General features: G+C 52.7%; 1 protein-coding gene across 7 annotated transcripts in view; it reads right to left on the bottom strand.

The window, feature by feature from the left end:
* The window catches only part of KCNAB2 (potassium voltage-gated channel subfamily A regulatory beta subunit 2), a 131,809-nt gene that overhangs the window by 102,911 nt on the left and 14,824 nt on the right, over window positions 1–14,074 (bottom strand). The gene's annotated exons all lie outside the window — the stretch shown is intronic.

Raw genomic sequence — 14,074 nt, 5'->3', positions numbered from 1 at the left:
CTATATACAGGGATAGAACTACTATAATAATGCTCCTATATACAGGGATATGACTACTATAATACTGCTCCTATATACAGGGATATAGCTACTATAATACTGCTCCTATATACAGGAATATAACTACTATAATACTGCTCCTATATACAGGAATATAACTACTATAATACTGCCCCCCTATATACAAGGATATAACTGCTATAATACTGCTCCTATATACAGGGATATAACTACTATACTACTGCCCTCTATGTATAGGACTATAACATGGTACCTTGGTTTAAGAGTAACTTGGTATAAGAGCGCTTTAGAAGAAGAGATCACAGTTTTTCAAAATAGTAACTTGGTGTAAGAGCATTGCTTTGGTGTAAGGGCCCTATTCCACGATTATCTTTCAGATTATCGTTAAATCGTTCGAATCTAAATGATAATCGTTCGGTTGAAATGCAGTTATTGATTAATGACCGAATGAGAAATTGTTGATCACTTTATAAGACCTGGACCTATTTTTATCATTGCTCGTTCGCAAAACATTCGCAAATCATTTGCATTGAATAAGTTGCCGTTCGGACGTTCGCAGTAGATACGAACGCAATAGCGAAGAAATAGCGAAGAAAGAAAAATTGCAAATACGATCGTAAGTAACAATTATCGTCTCATGGAAATCAGAGGACAGGACTGTGGGGGGGGGGGGGGGGTAATCTCTCCATAGCTGTAACCCCTCTCTCCCCGGACAGAGAGCGCTGCATGTATGTGCCCACATCTGCCCTGCTCCTTCCTTCATGCTCCCTGCAGTCTCTGTCAGCCCTTGTGTTTTCCATCCTCTCCATTCCTGCTATAATGTGCCTGCACTCACACACAGCTATACACACTGCTGGTATAATGTGCCTGCACTTACACTCAGCTATACACACTGCTGCTATAATGTGCCTGCACTTACACTCAGCTATACACTGTGCTGCTATAATGTGCCTGCACTTACACTCAGCTATACACTGTGCTGCTATAATGTGCCTGCACTCACACTCAGCTGTACACACTGCTGCTATAATGTACCTGTACTTACATTCATCTATACACAGTGCTGCTATAATGTACCCCTGCACTTACACTCAGCTATACACACTGCTGCTATAATGTGCCTGCACTTACACTCAGCTATACACACTGCTGCTATAATGTGCCTGCACTTACACTCAGCTATACACACAGCTGCTATAATGTGCCTGCACTCACACTCAGCTGTACACACTGCTGCTATAATGTGCCTGCACTCACACTCTTATTTATACACACTGCTGTATAGAAAAATTTCTGTCACTGTTCCTGAACGTCCCGGAACGAATTATACTCCTAACCCAAGGCACCGCTGTATATATGTATATATATATATATATATATATATATATATATATATATATTGTATTATACTGGTAACCCAAGGCAACACTATATATATCGTATTATACTGGTAACCCAAGGCACCGCTGTATATGTATATCGTATTATACTGGTAACCCAAGGCACCGCTGTATATGTATATCGTATTATACTGGTAACCCAAGGCACCGCTGTATATATATATCGTATTATACTGGTAACCCAAGGCACCGCTGTATATATATATCGTATTATACTGGTAACCCAAGGCACCACTGTATATGTATATCGTATTATACTGGTAACCCAAGGCACCGCTGTATATGTATATCGTATTATACTGGTAACCCAAGGCACCGCTGTATATATATATCGTATTATACTGGTAACCCAAGGCACCGCTGTATATATATATATCGTATTATACTGGTAACCCAAGGCACCGCTGTATATGTATATCGTATTATACTGGTAACCCAAGGCACCGCTGTATATGTATATCGTATTATACTGGTAACCCAAGGCACCGCTGTATATATATCGTATTATACTGGTAACCCAAGGCACCGCTGTATATGTATATCGTATTATACTGGTAACCCAAGGCACCGCTGTATATGTATATCGTATCATACTGGTAACCCAAGGCACCGCTGTATATATATCGTATTATACTGGTAACCCAAGGCACCGCTGTATATATATATCGTATTATACTGGTAACCCAAGGCACCACTGTATATGTATATCGTATTATACTGGTAACCCAAGGCACCGCTGTATATGTATATCGTATTATACTGGTAACCCAAGGCACCGCTGTATATATATCGTATTATACTGGTAACCCAAGGCACCACTGTACTGGTATTCGGGGTTATACAGGGGGTGGCTGGAGCCGGGGCCATCTCCTCGGTGTGTACAGACTTCCTGTAGACGAGGATATTTCTGTAGCTCTCTGTATCTTGCGCTTTTATATACTCTCTTTGTCTGGCGGATGTTTTGTTGCCTATATATCTCCCCTCCTCTGCGATGTTAATATCACGGTACATTAAGGTCACTTAGTAAGCGCGGCCATTAGGTTTTAAGCTGCTCGCATTGATATTTCATCCCGTGGGAGCGGCCATCACCTCTGACTACCTGCCAGACTTACTTACTCCAGTCCTCTTACCCCGGGACATTACAGAACCTGCACTTGTTTAAAGGGGAACTCTCCTTCTCTGTCCTCAGGTGCTCTGGAGACCTCTGCGCCATGCTGTATACTATTAGGCTATATTCACACATGCCGTCCTGATGCAGGGAACAGATATAATAATGCAGAGACTTCCTCTCTGGGCATGCTGGGAGTTGTAGTCCTGGCTGTGTGGTCATACGAGGGCACGGCCAGCTCAGGCCTGCAAATAGAGCGCACGTATTTCCTAACATATAGACTTAGTTGGCAAAGTATTTCCATGGAAACAGATTTTCAATTTGCGACCAAATATTTGGGTTTGTCCCAGCAATAAATCCTGCGCTCAGTGTCGGCAGATGGTCGCCGGGGAGCGGAGGAAACATGGATGCCGCTGCCATCCGCATAATCCTCTTTCCAGAACGCACAGATATTGTGCACTTGCTGGGCGCCGTGCGAGACGTGTAAGAGGGCAGCGCGCGGCGTAACCCGACTAATCCTACCGGAATACAGACAGAAGGGCGCCGGTCTTGACGGAACGTCCACGCGGACGTTCTCTCAGGACCCTGTTCGAAATGGACCTAAAGAGCTCTGTATGAGCGGCGGACTTTATTACGTCCTCGTTTACGTTACTTACAGGTGGTGAAATGTCTGCTGCACGTAGGACGTTTTGGGGGTGTGCTTACACTGGACACACAAGCTGGGGGGCCCCTATTTACACGCACTATTAATGCGACCAAGCGGCAGATTCATGTATTTATTGCATGTTTGGCTAATATTCACATGGCTGGCATAACTGTAGACCTAAAGGGGTACTCCTGCCCGTGGGTATTTCTAAGCTATGGCCGGGGAGTTGGTGGTTATAGATGGCGAAGATCACTTACCTCCCTGGTTCCAGCGCCAGGTCCCAGATTGCGCCGCCCCGTACACCCGTCCCGCGGCCGCTGAATGGCTGAGCTGCCGTCAGACGTCACGTCTCATGCCGCAGCTCACACCAGGAAGCGGCTGCGGGAAGGGTGTACGGGGTGGCGCAATCTGGGACCTGGCGCTGGAACCAGGGAGGTAAGTGATCTTCGCCGTCTATAACCACCCCCTCCCCGACCATAGCTTAAAAATACCTCCGGGCTGGAGTACCCCTTCAAAGGGGAACTCTGGCAAAACAGGTTTCATACAAATCAACTGGTGTCATGAAGTTATACAGATTTGTAATTTACTTCTATATAAAAATCTCCAGTCTTCCAGCACTTATCAGCTGCTGTATGTCCTGCAGGAAGTGGTGTATTCTCTCAGTCTGACACAGTGCTCTCTGCTGCCACCTCTGTCCATGTCAGGAACTGTCCAGAGCAGCAGCAAATCTCCATAGAAAACCTCTCCTGCTCTGGACAGTTCCTGACATGGACAGAGGTGGCAGCAGAGAGCACTGTGTCAGACTGAGAGAATACACCACTTCCTGCAGGACATACAGCAGCTGATAAGTGCTGGAAGACTGGAGATTTTTATATAGAAGTAAATTACAAATCTGTATAACTTTCTGACATCAGTTCATATAAAAAAGAAAGTTTTTCCTCTGGAGTGCCCCTTTAAAAGGTTTCCCCAAGATGACATCTTACCATTGATCCATAGGGGAGGCAATATGTATCTGAGTGCTGGGGGTCCGACCAATGGGACCACCGGTTATGAAATTAAAGCCCATCCACCAGTGAGGCAGGGTGTGTGCGGACGCTCCATCTACCTCTACAAGACGGACAGAGAAGCCAAGGACAACGAATACAATGTATACGGTAACATGGCGCAGTGCTGCACACATAACCAGGACTCAAGTGTGAACATGGCCAGACAGTAAGAGAGTGTAATAATCTCCTCATAACTGAGCAGCAGCAACATCTCCTGCAGGCTGCACCACTGACATCTCCTGCCCGCTGCACCACTGACATCTCCCGCAGGCTGCACCACTGACATCTCCCGCAGGCTGCACCACTGACATCTCCCGCAGGCTGCACCACTGACATCTCCCGCAGGCTGCACCACTGACATCTCCCGCAGGCTGCACCACTGACATCTCCCGCAGGCTGCACCACTGACATCTCCCGCAGGCTGCACCACTGACATCTCCCGCAGGCTGCACCACTGACATCTCCCGCAGGCTGCACCACTGACATCTCCCGCAGGCTGCACCACTGACATCTCTCGCAGGCTGCACCACTGACATCTCCCACAGGCTGCACCACTGACATCACCTGGGGGACGGTAATAACAGCGCCCCCCAGAGGAGACAGAACAGGAATAATGACAGCGCCCCCCAGAGGAGACAGACCAGGAATAATGACAGCGCCCCCCAGAGGAGACAGACCAGGAATAATGATGGCGCCCCCCAGAGGAGACAGACCAGGAATAATGGCAGCGCCCCCCCAGAGGAGACAGACCAGGAATAATGGCAGCGCCCCCCAGAGGAGACAGACCAGGAATAATGGCAGCGCCCCCCAGAGGAGACAGACCAGGAATAATGACAGCGCCCCCCAGAGGAGACAGACCAGGAATAATGATGGCGCCCCCCAGAGGAGACAGACCAGGAATAATGACAGCGCCCCCCAGAGGAGACAGACCAGGAATAATGACAGCGCCCCCCAGAGGAGACAGACCAGGAATAATGACAGCGCCCCCCAGAGGAGACAGACCAGGAAAAATGAAAGCGCTCCCCAGAGGAGACAGACCAGGAATAATGATGGCGCCCCCCAGAGGACACATCACAGCTGGCGAAACATGGGGGAGCGTCACATTCATAAAGATTAGAAGAATTTACTAGAGTAAACAGGTGAGGGGAGTGGGCTGATCCTCTGTAAAGCCTGATCCTCATATTACTAATACTAGGGATATAGTACAGCTCGCTATAAACAGACCCCCACCCCCGCCCCGCAGACCTCACTATGTTTAATGCAGCGACTATTTTTAACGAAAATCCTAATTAAGGGTCTGATCGTACCCCGTGGGGCTGCCCCTCGGCCCAGCTGGTCATCTGATTTGCATTTTGCTGCCACAGGCGGTGAGGGCAGAGGGCGCCCAGGACTGGCACAGGATCAGCGATGATGCGCGATGTGCGGACGTAATATCAGCCATCAGCGTCACCATGTGCCGGAGCGCAGAGCTCCCCGGTGGCAATGTCACTCTGAATATAGTCTTCAGCACTTCTTGCAGGTTTGAGGCTCGGCCTGGGGGGGGCGGGGGACCCTTGGGACTGTTTCATTCTGCTTACCAGCAGGCAATGGAGATGGCGTCGACTATGTTTTTTTGAGAATTCTGGTGACGCCGAAGAATCTACAAACACAGCGAGGGAATTATTATACCGCATAGACAGCGCCAAAGAGAAGGAGATATTATATATATATTAACACACAATAACATGGTACAAACTGCAGCTGCCCAAGAACCTCAGCAGTGCACTACTACTACTACTACAGACAGTGATCAGCAGTGCACTACTACTACAGACAGTGATCAGCAGTGCACTACTACTACTACTACTACTACAGACAGTGATCAGCAGTGCACTACTACTACTACTACTACAGACAGTGATCAGCAGTGCACTACTACTACTACTAATACTACTACTACAGACAGTGATCAGCAGTGCACTACTACTACTAATACTACTACTACAGACAGTGATCAGCAGTGCACTACTACTACTAATACTACTACTACAGACAGTGATCAGCAGTGCACTACTACTACTAATACTACTACTACAAACAGTGATCAGCAGTGCACTACTACTACAGACAGTGATCAGCAGTGCACTACTACTACTACTACTACTACTACTACTACTACTACTACAGACAGTGATCAGCAGTGCACTACTACTACTAATACTACTACTACAAACAGTGATCAGCAGTGCACTACTACTACTACTACTACTACAGACAGTGATCAGCAGTGCACTACTACTACTACTACTACAGACAGTGATCAGCAGTGCACTACTACTACTACTAATACTACTACTACAGACAGTGATCAGCAGTGCACTACTACTACTAATACTACTACTACAGACAGTGATCAGCAGTGCACTACTACTACTAATACTACTACTACAGACAGTGATCAGCAGTGCACTACTACTACTAATACTACTACTACAAACAGTGATCAGCAGTGCACTACTACTACAGACAGTGATCAGCAGTGCACTACTACTACTACTACTACTACTACTACTACTACTACTACTACAGACAGTGATCAGCAGTGCACTACTACTACTACTACTACTACTACTACAGACAGTGATCAGCAGTGCACTACTACTACTACTACTACTACTACTACTACAGACAGTGATCAGCAGTGCACTACTACTACTACTACTACTACTACTACTACTACTACTACTACTACAGACAGTGATCAGCAGTGCACTACTACTACTACTACTACTACTACTACTACTACAGACAGTGATCAGCAGTGCACTACTACTACAGACAGTGATCAGCAGTGCACTACTACTACAGACAGTGATCAGCAGTGCACTACTACTACTACTACTACTACTACAGGCAGTGATCAGCAGTGCACTACTACTACTACTACAGACAGTGATCAGCGGACACCACTACTACTACTACTACTACAGACAGTGATCAGCAGTGCACTACTACTACTACTACAGACAGTGATCAGCAGTGCACTACTACTACTACTACTACTACTACAGACAGTGATCAGCAGTGCACTACTACTACTACTACTACTACTACTACTACTACAGACAGTGATCAGCAGTGCACTACTACTACAGACAGTGATCAGCAGTGCACTACTACTACTACTACTACTACTACAGACAGTGATCAGCAGTGCACTACTACTACTACTACTACAGACAGTGATCAGCAGTGCACTACTACTACTACTACTACTACTACTACTACTACAGACAGTGATCAGCAGTGCACTACTACTACAGACAGTGATCAGCAGTGCACTACTACTACTACTACTACAGACAGTGATCAGCAGTGCACTACTACTACTACAGACAGTGATCAGCAGTGCACTACTACAGACAGTGATCAGCAGTGCACTACTACTACTACTACTACTACTACTACAGACAGTGATCAGCGGACACCACTACTACTACTACTACTACTACTACTACTACTACTACAGACAGTGATCAGCGGACACCACTACTACTACTACTACTACTACTACTACAGACAGTGATCAGTGGACACCACTACTACGCTCACTTCCTCACTCTCAGGCCCAGTGTCTCAGCTCTCTCTCAAGTCCAGTTTTCCTGCTCCCTCCCTCACTATCTGGTCAGGCGCCCCCGTCCATCCCTCCCTCTCGGGCCAGGCGTCCCCGCTCCCTCCCTCTCGGGCCAGGCGCCCCCGTCCATCCCTCCCTCTCGGGCCAGGCGTCCCCGCTCCCTCCCTCTCGGGTCAGGCGTCCCCGCTCCCTCCCTCTCGGGTCAGGCGTCCCCGCTCCCTCCCTCCCTCTCGGGCCAGGCGTCCCCGCTCCCTCCCTCTCGGGCCAGGCGCCCCCGTCCATCCCTCTCGGGTCAGGCGTCCCCGCTCCCTCCCTCTCGGGTCAGGCGTCCCCGCTCCCTCCCTCTCGGGTCAGGCGTCCCCGCTCCCTCCCTCTCGGGTCAGGCGTCCCCGTCGCTCCCTCCCTCTCGGGCCAGGCGTCCCCGCTCCCTCCCTCTCGGGCCAGGCGTCCCCCGTCCATCCCTCTCGGGCCAGGCGTCCCCCGTCCATCCCTCTCGGGTCAGGCGTCCCCGCTCCCTCCCTCTCGGGTCAGGCGTCCCCGCTCCCTCCCTCTCGGGTCAGGCGTCCCCGCTCCCTCCCTCTCGGGTCAGGCGTCCCCGCTCCCTCCCTCTCGGGTCAGGCGTCCCCGCTCCCTCCCTCTCGGGTCAGGCGTCCCCGCTCCCTCCCTCTCGGGTCAGGCGTCCCCGCTCCCTCCCTCTCGGGTCAGGCGTCCCCGCTCCCTCCCTCTCGGGTCAGGCGTCCCCGCTCCCTCCCTCTCGGGTCAGGCGTCCCCGCTCCCTCCCTCTCGGGTCAGGCGTCCCCGCTCCCTCCCTCTCGGGTCAGGCGTCCCCGCTCCCTCCCTCTCGGGTCAGGCGTCCCCGCTCCCTCCCTCTCGGGTCAGGCGTCCCCGCTCCCTCCCTCTCGGGTCAGGCGTCCCCGCTCCCTCCCTCTCGGGTCAGGCGTCCCCGCTCCCTCCCTCTCGGGTCAGGCGTCCCCGCTCCCTCCCTCTCGGGTCAGGCGTCCCCGCTCCCTCCCTCTCGGGTCAGGCGTCCCCGCTCCCTCCCTCTCGGGTCAGGCGTCCCCGCTCCCTCCCTCTCGGGTCAGGCGTCCCCGCTCCCTCCCTCTCGGGTCAGGCGTCCCCGCTCCCTCCCTCTCGGGTCAGGCGTCCCCGCTCCCTCCCTCTCGGGTCAGGCGTCCCCGCTCCCTCCCTCTCGGGTCAGGCGTCCCCGCTCCCTCCCTCTCGGGTCAGGCGTCCCCGCTCCCTCCCTCTCGGGTCAGGCGTCCCCGCTCCCTCCCTCTCGGGTCAGGCGTCCCCGCTCCCTCCCTCTCGGGTCAGGCGTCCCCGCTCCCTCCCTCTCGGGTCAGGCGTCCCCGCTCCCTCCCTCTCGGGTCAGGCGTCCCCGCTCCCTCCCTCTCGGGTCAGGCGTCCCCGCTCCCTCCCTCTCGGGTCAGGCGTCCCCGCTCCCTCCCTCTCGGGTCAGGCGTCCCCGCTCCCTCCCTCTCGGGTCAGGCGTCCCCGCTCCCTCCCTCTCGGGTCAGGCGTCCCCGCTCCCTCCCTCTCGGGTCAGGCGTCCCCGCTCCCTCCCTCTCGGGTCAGGCGTCCCCGCTCCCTCCCTCTCGGGTCAGGCGTCCCCGCTCCCTCCCTCTCGGGTCAGGCGTCCCCGCTCCCTCCCTCTCGGGTCAGGCGTCCCCGCTCCCTCCCTCTCGGGTCAGGCGTCCCCGCTCCCTCCCTCTCGGGTCAGGCGTCCCCGCTCCCTCCCTCTCGGGTCAGGCGTCCCCGCTCCCTCCCTCTCGGGTCAGGCGTCCCCGCTCCCTCCCTCTCGGGTCAGGCGTCCCCGCTCCCTCCCTCTCGGGTCAGGCGTCCCCGCTCCCTCCCTCTCGGGTCAGGCGTCCCCGCTCCCTCCCTCTCGGGTCAGGGGTCCCCGCTCCCTGCCTCTCGGGTCAGGGGTCCCCGCTCCCTGCCTCTCGGGTCAGGCGTCCCCGCTCCCTCCCTCTCGGGTCAGGCGTCCCCGCTCCCTCCCTCTCGGGTCAGGCGTCCTCGCTCCCTCCCTCCCTCTCAAGTCAGGCGTCCTCGCTCCCTCCCTTCCTCTCAGGTCAGGCGTCCCCGCTCCCTCCCTCTAGGGTCAGGCGTCCCCGCTCCCTCCCTCTAGGGTCAGGCGTCCCCGCTCCCTCCCTCTCAGGTCAGGCGTCCTCGCTCCCTCCCTCCCAGGTCAGGCGTCCTCCCTCCCTCTCGGGTCAGGCGTCCCCGCTCCCTCCCTCTCGGGTCAGGTGTCCCCGCTCCCTCCCTCTCGGGTCAGGCGTCCCCGCTCCCTCCCTCTCAGGTCAGGTGTCCCCGCTCCCTTACGCTTCCTATTATTCAATTTGCTTTGTGTTTAAATAATGGTAAGTCTGAGAATCACAATGTCAGGACGGAAATAACAACAAACATAATAGAGCGGTGGCGGCGGCCGAGGCTGCGGGTGGTGATTATGCCGCTCTCTGATTGCTGATCTCTACATCTGCATATGGAAGACAGGGGAGAAGGTTACCTTCAGTACCGCAGCCAGACGGATCCTGCCAACCATAACAGCACAAGACACTGAATAACCTCACAGTCCACACAATACAGCAAACACTGACTATATACACAGCACTTTGTTTTGTGGGGTTACTTTAAGGCTTCAATCACCTGACAGAGAAATTTTTGGCACACTGGCCTACTTAAAGGGGAGCTCCAGAGAAAACAATAGTTTTCATATCAAATGGTATCAAAAAGTTATACAGATTTGTAAAAATTTTTTACTTAAAAAAAAAAAATCTTCAGTCTTTCAGTACTTATCAGCTGCTGTATGTCCTGCAGGAAGTGGTGTATTTTCTCCAGCGTGACACAGCAGTAGCAAAACATTCTAAGAACGTCTTCTTTCACTGTCTGTAACATAAAGTTGCATGTGACCCGACTTATAACAGGTTCATAGTAACCGATATGAGATAAAACAAACAGAATAAAATAAAAAAATATATATAAACAAAGAGAATGAATAAAAAAGAAGTAAAAAAGATAAAGACACAAAATCAATAAGATAATCAGAATCCTGGGTTCAGTCACTCTCCGCACGGGGGTCATCCAGTAACCATAGAAGAAGCTCCTAAAGAAACCCAAAACGCGGTGACCTATATGTCAGGCGCTGACCCCGGCGTTGTGCGCTGACACGCTGTAACACGTCTACTCAGATCTGAAATTTCATTCCCAGCTTTTTTCAGTGATTTATTGCTTGGTATAAAGTGTCCATATGTGACTCACACAACAAGTCCAGGGGGGACTCCGACCAGAAGGAAAAAACTGCGAAAACCTGCCCGCCTGATGTGGAGTCACCGGGAAAGAGGTTCCAGAAATCCCTCAGGGGCGGCTGTGCCCTACTAGCCAGGCTACACGCTGCACCTCATCACTCAGAGTCCTAGCTGCTGGACACCCAAGGATCACAACTTCACTGCACAAAATTGTGTGTGTGTGGGGGGGGGGGGGGGGGGGGGGGGGGGGCGGGGGAGTGGGGCTTAAAGGGGTTATCCGGTAAAAAATCCGTGGCCACACACCTCCTATCACATGAGGAGAAGCGCTGACGCGGACCCCATCACACAGGGAGAAGTGCAGCTGCACAACTATCAAACAGGGAGAAGCATGGCCGCACAACTACTATCACACAGGGAGAAGCATGGCCGCACAACTACTATCACACAGGGAGAAGCATGGCCGCACAACTACTATCACACAGGGAGAAGCATGGCCGCACAACTACTATCACACAGGGAGAAGCATGGCCGCACAACTACTATCACACAGGGAGAAGCATGGCCGCACAACTACTATCACACAGGGAGAAGCATGGCCGCACAACTACTATCACACAGGGAGAAGCATGGCCGCACAACTACTATCACACAGGGAGAAGCATGGCCGCACAACTACTATCACACAGGGAGAAGCATGGCCGCACAACTACTATCACACAGGGAGAAGCATGGCCTCACAGATACTATCACACAGGGAGAAGCATGGCCGCACAACTACTATCACACAGGGAGAAGCATGGCCGCACAACTACTATCACACAGGGAGAAGCATGGCCGCACAACTACTATCACATGGCCGGACGTCCCTTATCACACAGGGAGAAGTGCAGCCACACGTCCCCTATCACACAGGGAGAAGTGCAGCCACACGTCCCCTATCACACAGGGAGAAGTAAAGCCACACGTCCCCTATCACACAGGAGAAGCACAGCCGCAGCCCCCCCATCACAGAGGAGAAGCACAGCCGCACCCCCCCCATCACACAGGAGAAGCACAGCCACACGTCCCCTATCACACAGGAGAAGCACAGCCGCAGCCCCCCCATCACACAGGAGAAGCACAGCCGCACCCCCCCCATCACACAGGAGAAGCACAGCCGCACCCCCCCATCACACAGGGAGAAGTGCGGCCACACGTCCCCTATCACACTGAAGGAGCACGGCCACAGGTCCCCTATCACACAGGGTGAAGCGCGGCCACACGTCCCCTATCACACAGGGAGAAGTGCAGCCACACGTCCCCTATCACACAGGGAGAAGGGCAGCCACACGTCCCCTATCACACTGGGAGAAGCACAGCCGCACGTCCCCTATCACACAGGGAGAAGTGCGGCCACACGTCCCCTATCACACAGGGAGAAGTGCAGCCACACGTCCCCTATCACCCAGGGAGAAGCGCGGCCACACGTCCCCTATCACACTGGGAGAAGCACAGCCGCACGTCCCCTATCACACAGGGAGAAGTGCAGCCACACGTCCCCTATCACACAGGGAGAAGTGCAGCCACACATCCCCTATCACACAGGGAGAAGGGCAGCCACACGTCCCCTATCACACAGGGAGAAGGGCAGCCACACGTCCCCTATCACACAGGGAGAAGGGCAGCCACACGTCCCCTATCACACTGGGAGAAGCACAGCCGCACGTCCCCTATCACACAGGGAGAAGCGCGGCCACACGTCCCCTATCACACAGGGAGAAGGGCAGCCACACGTCCCCTATCACATACAGGAGAAGCACGGCCACACATCTCCTATCACACAGGGAGAAGCACGGCCACACAACCCCTGTGCAATGTTGGACGTGCAGCCGACAAACAAGCAACAGTTGTTGGGCCGGTTAAAACAAGCTGATCTGCCGATGCAGGTAAGTTCGCTCATTGATTGGCTGATCGCTGTCAGTCTCTTCAGGCCCCGATCCGTCTTCTCTACTTACAGAACACGCTCGGCTGTGAATGGCGGCCTGCATCCACAACAGATAATCCGTCCCCTGAGGAGTCTGGGAGCAGATCCCTCTCGCCAATAAAAGCCCATGGACGCTCGGCTGATGAGGTCGTCCACCATTATACTACACCCCCCATATCTGCACAGCTACTGGGGGACACATCCCTGCTCTATTAACAAGTCTCAGAACCTGGAAAAGTGGTAAGGACGGGGGGAGGGCGACTCTGGGGCCCGTCTGACCACTCCAGGGGCCAAACTGGTTTCATTTAGAACGTCCATGGACCCAACCAGAAAACAACCCAAAAACTGGGACAACATGGCAGCCTGGCACTGGCCCAGTCCATCCAGTACTGATAGAGTGCTCCCTGAGCCCGGCTATGCTTCCATTATAACGTTCCATCCAGGAGATGGCGGAGGAAGCAGAAGCGGAGCGCACAGACATCTCTATTCCCTCATGAGCGTACACACACGCCAAGTCATTAATAAAGAAAAGCCTTATTAAATAGTTATGGCGCCGTAAGTGGTTGCGTCTTACTGCTTCCCCGGCCTCCACATTCCTCATCTGTGGTCGGAGGTTTTCTTATCGTAACGTGGAAGCACAGGGTACGGGCTCACCCGGCCTATAGGTGATGCAGCGCGGCTCTCGGCCATCACGGCCATCATCGCATCAGGGACAAACAACCCCGAGAAATGTTGCCAAGCTCAAAGAGTTTTGCAAGTCTATTCAAAGCCAAGAGTACGTTCACACTGTGTTTTTGCTGTCCGTTTAAAGGGGTACTCCGCCAAAAAATATTTTTTATTTTATTGTTTTTTTTGGTTTTATATAGATTTGTAATTTACTTCTATTTAAGAATCTCCAGTGTTCTAGTACTTATCAGCTACTGTATGTCCTGCAGGAAGTGGTGTATTCTCTCCAGTGTGACACTGTGCTCTCTGCTGCCACCTCTGTCCATGTCAGGAACTGTCCAGAGCAGCAGCAAATCCCCATAGAAA

This window comes from Dendropsophus ebraccatus, chromosome 12, assembly GCF_027789765.1.
Source record: "Dendropsophus ebraccatus isolate aDenEbr1 chromosome 12, aDenEbr1.pat, whole genome shotgun sequence".
NCBI classification, from domain to species: Eukaryota; Metazoa; Chordata; class Amphibia; order Anura; family Hylidae; genus Dendropsophus; species Dendropsophus ebraccatus.
This window is presented reverse-complemented; position numbering and strand designations above follow the sequence as displayed.